Below are 5,000 nucleotides of genomic sequence, written 5' to 3' on the forward strand. Positions count from 1 at the left end.
CCCCTCTCTTTAATCCCAGAGCCCAGCTGCAGAGCCCTGCTAACGCTAACAATGCATTGAGCTAGCACAGGCTCCAGCCGGTCTGCCACCACCACAGCCACAAATGCTGTCCCGACTCCCGACCCAGCGGTACGGTCAGTCCACTGGACCTAGGGTCCACTAGCAGAGGCCAGTCCAGTCCAGTCCAGCCGGCCCGGCCCGGTTGGGTCGGGCTCTCGGCGCCCCCGGCACAGTAGAGCCTGCAGCAGCACAGCTGGGCCCCGGCAGCACTGTTGGGCAGATCCCAGAGAATCCATTCACAAAGAGCCCCTGGGGGGCATTAAAAGCACCACTGCCCGGATTCATGTCCTGCACAAAAGAGCATGGAGGGGGGGAGAAAAGGTTACAATATGAGTTGCTTCTCTCTCTCTTTCTCTCTCTCTCTTTCTCTCTCCCTCTCTCTCTTTTTCTCTCTCTTTCTCTCTGTCTGGCTTTTTTTCTCTCATTCTTCATCTCTCTCTTTCTCTCTCGTTCTGTATCTTTTCCTTCCCCTTTTTCTTTCTGTCTCTCTCTTTCTCTGTCTCTCTCTCTCTGTCTCTCTTTCTTTCTCTCTCTCCCTTTGTTTCTTTCACTCTTTCTTTGTCTCTTTCTCTGTTTTTTTTTTCTGTTTCTTTCTCATTCCTTTCATTCCCTGTCCTCATCACCCCTTTTTGGATTGGCTGAAAATACAAAAGCTGACCATATATCCCCACTGCTGCGATCATGATAAAGCCTCCTTTACAGTCTAACACACACACACACACACACACACACACACACACACAGTTTTCTCAGGCTGCTCCTTACACAAAACTTAAATGGGATCATAATCACACACACACACACACACACACACACACACACACACACTTTTCTCAGGCTGCTTCTTACACGAATCTTAAATGGGATCATAATCACACACACACACATACACACGCACACACACTTTTCTCAGGCTGCTTCTTACACAAATCTTAAATGGGATCATAATCACACACACACACACACACACACACACACACGGCTCTCTCCCGGCCATGTCCAGGGAAGGCCATGACCAATGGGATGAATGGGCCAGCTGCCGAACGGAGCGTTTAAACGCTCGGCCGCTCCCCTCAGAGGCTTTTGTTCCCCTCTTATTACAGGGCCCCCCCCCCCTCGCCCCTCCACCCCCCCACTGCGCCCCACTCCACCCTTTCATCCCACGCCTCACAGTCGGATGGAGCACAGCACACATCAATTATTGAACATTTTCTTTTTCTGTGTGTTTGTTCGATTTTCGGCATTTACTTTGGTCAATTATTCATTTATTTATTTCATTATTTATTGTTGTATAAAAGTAAAGAAAGAAATCTCCGTTTTTTTTTGGGACCAGGCCTTTATTATTCTTCCATTTGTAGTCTTGGGATGAGAGTTGCTTCCTTAGATTTGGTTAGGATAAGGACTGTGTGTGTGTGTGTGTGTGTGAAGTGGCACTAAGGAAGAAGTGATGTGAGGCAGAATGGGTACTTTAAACCATTTAAACCAATCACAAACGATGCCGTAGACACTGTTTTTTGGTAAAACTTACTTTCCACTCACAGTAATTTCCTGTGTATTAGCCGCTTTGTGTGTAAGCCACAGAACAGTGTGTTATGCAACTTATTTTAACTTATTTTACAACCATATTAATACCATATTAACTGCCGCCGCCATGTATTAACCTCATAGCTGAAGACATTTTGCAAAGTCAATGTATAATACTGTAATAGTTACGGCTAATAGTTGTGAAATTACGGTAATCTCCCTCCTGAAGATGCAGGCTCTCCATTCGTCAGAAAGGACCAGTTCTGTGTGAGCCACACTAGCTTCCAGTGTTTGACGAAGGTCAGGCAGAATCTGCTGCACGGTCCCCTTGCCAGTGCACACTGCAGACATACTCCGCTTGGAACAATGTAGTGAGTGCCGTTAACCGCACAGACTTGTGTTGCGATTATGGTAATAGAGGGCCAAAGGCCACCATGACATGTGCACTGGGTGTTATTACATCCTAACACATGGTCACTCTGCCTTTATCTGTAGGAGGGGATGAGCGTTGGTTTTTAGGTGTCGGTAAGTTAGTAATGTTGATGCTGTTGCACGCACGCAATAGATGTGTTTCACTGGGGTAAATGGTGTAGGTTTAATTGCAATGCAAACAGGCTATTCTGGCATAATGTAAGCTTAATGTCTCCATGAATCTGAGCATTGTAATTGAATTTTGACCTCTTAATTCTCAACATTTTTGAGCACTGTTGTCAGTGTTTGTGATTTCACGTCGCACATCAGGCACATCACGCACACACACACATACACAATGCTACACGTCTATTGCTAATAAGTACTGCCAAGAACTATACACAAAAACATGGCTTGCATCTGAGCCAAGGGTAGAGCAGAGCATGAGGCTGGAGTGAGGAGCTTTTGAGGAGAGCTGTTGAGGGGGGATATCATCTGAAAGGATCCAGGTAGTGTGTGTGTATTAGTGCTGTTGGGTGTAAGGGGGGATATCATCTGAAAGGATCCAGGTAGTGTGTGTGTGTATTAGTGCTGTTGGGTGTAAGGGGGGATATCATCTGAAAGGATCCAGGTAGTGTGTGTGTATTAGTGCTGTTGGGTGTAAGGGGGGATATCATCTGAAAGGATCCAGGCAGTGTGTGTATTATTGCCGGTGTTTGTCCTGTGGGCCAATTAGTGTCCAAGCCCAATGCTCCTCATTTTTGGGTCTGGCCTCATCTTATGTGTGTGAGAGGCTCTTCATGGAAGTGCATACCGTGCTCTGCTCCATGTGCTATCAGGGACGCACACACACACGCACAGATACACACACACACACACACACACACACACACACTCGCTGTAGGAGTCAGCTTACACCCCGTGTGCATGCTCTCTTGAGTGGCAGCGCCCTGTGTGTCTGTTTTCACCCTGTGGCCGTGCACAGTGTCTCCTGAGCCTGATGACACACACACACACACACACACACACACACACACACTCTCTCTCTTACCAATGCACACACATTCTGGTTTTCACTCCATGGCCGTTAACAGCGCTGCCTTAGCATCTCATTTCTCCCAGCACAGATATCTGAGTACACACACACACACACACACACACACGCACCCACATGCACACACACACACACACACATGCCAGAGCACACATTGTGGTCTTCTGGGAGAGCGAAGGCTCCGAATGGCGTAATTGCACAGGAAGATGGCTATCCCAGTGGAGATGCTGTTGAAAGTTTGCGGAAAATCTTCCTATCCCCTTTCTGGTGGTGGCGGCGGTGGTGGTGGTGGTGGTGGATTCAGACGCAGTTGCCTGGAAAGGAAGCATGAACTCAAATGACCAGTGTTATGAGGTTACGGTGTGACATTAAACATTTAATCGCTTCTTCGGTTGAATGTCCCACTTGAGGAAATTGCTGGCTACAGCTGCTAATGGAGGAGTCGTCACGTTATTAGCCCGAGTGTCTGGGCCCTGGCAGAAGCCTCTGCTCCTCACACACACACACACACACACACACATGGAATATATGAGCTCCAGCAGCCTCTGCTCCTCACACACACACACACATGGAATATATGAGCTCCAGCACGGATTCCTGACGGAGCTTGTTGGCCTCTCTGTGCTCTTAACGACTGTCAGTCTGTGTCTGGCTGCACTCCTCTCTCTCTCTCTTGCTCTCTCTCCTCTTTCTCTCTCTCTCTCTCTTCTCTCTCTGTGTTCATGTCCTTTTCTCCTTTTCTGTCTCTCAATCCATCTCTCTCCAGTGAATGATACATGGGTCATACTTCTGCTCAGGTGTGTGTGTGTGTGTGTGTGTGTGTGTGTGTGTGTGTGTGGAACTGGTGTTTTTTCCCCTCTCTCTGTTCTCCTCATTACTCTTCCCTGATAACCCCTATGACCTCACCCACTCAGTGATGCAACTGGCCGCAATATCTCCCCCATATGAAGCCCCATCCACACACAAGGCAACTCTCCCACTGATTTACCTAGTGATTGGAATGTGATGTTAGTTGCTAATTAAGAGACTTATCCTTCTAGTAGTCTGGTGTGTGGCGTGAGTTGTTTTGAAATGCGTTGACCGGTTTTGTAGGGTGTGTGTGTGTTTTAATCCATGTAGATAGATGTCCGGTGGAACAGGAGTCATTCATTTAATTTCATTCATTCATTCATTTTTATTAATTTATTCATTCATTCATTCATTCATTCATTCAACCTCTCATTCATTCTCAGAAGTTCATTGAGGGTAGTCCTCATTTTTCAGTAATACCGAGATATTTTGATCAATTATGTCATGTGATCAGTTATCAAATAATCAATTGGAGGAGGATGGGAAATGTGGTCCATCCAGGATGGGGTCTGAGCTGTGCCTCTATGGCCAGATGAGATGTGTTTGACTGGTGTAATAATGAGATGTATTTGACTGGTGTAATAATGAGATGTATTTGACTGGTGTAATAATGAGATGTTCCCCCTTTCCCTTCTTGTCCTCATGCTGATGTTTGTTTGTCTTCTCTCCACTCTCCGATCTGCCCTTTTCCACTCCTCCCTCCATGGATCTCCCCCTTTCTCCTTCTCTCTCCATGGATCTCCTCCTCTCTCTCCTCCTCCTCCTCTCTCTCCATGGATCTCCCCCTTTCTCTTACTCCTCTTCTCCCTCCATGGATCTCCTCTTTCTTCTCCTCTTCTCTCTCCTTGCTCCTTGGATGTCTTTCTTTCTTTCTCCTCCTCCTAAACCTCTGTGGTGTCTGTGCATGGTCCACCCTTCCTTATCCCCAACTCATCCTCTCTCTTCATCCTCACTCCTCCTCCTCTTTCCTTGCCACTCTCTCTCTCTCTCTCTCATTTTTGTCATTCTCTCTTTCTCCTTTCTTCCATCTCTCCATCCTTCTTGTCATTGCACTTGTGTTTTCTCCACCTCACATCACTTTCTCTCCCCCCCTCTCTCCCTC

The 5,000-nt window shown here is 47.0% G+C and overlaps 1 protein-coding gene across 2 annotated transcripts in view; it reads left to right on the forward strand.

Moving 5' to 3' along the window:
• Positions 1-5,000, forward strand: part of LOC134100129 (vascular endothelial zinc finger 1-like) — a 22,211-nt gene that overhangs the window by 6,711 nt on the left and 10,500 nt on the right. The gene's annotated exons all lie outside the window — the stretch shown is intronic.

The sequence above is a fragment of the Sardina pilchardus genome, chromosome 13 (genome assembly GCF_963854185.1).
Source record: "Sardina pilchardus chromosome 13, fSarPil1.1, whole genome shotgun sequence".
Lineage (NCBI taxonomy): Eukaryota > Metazoa > Chordata > Actinopteri > Clupeiformes > Clupeidae > Sardina > Sardina pilchardus.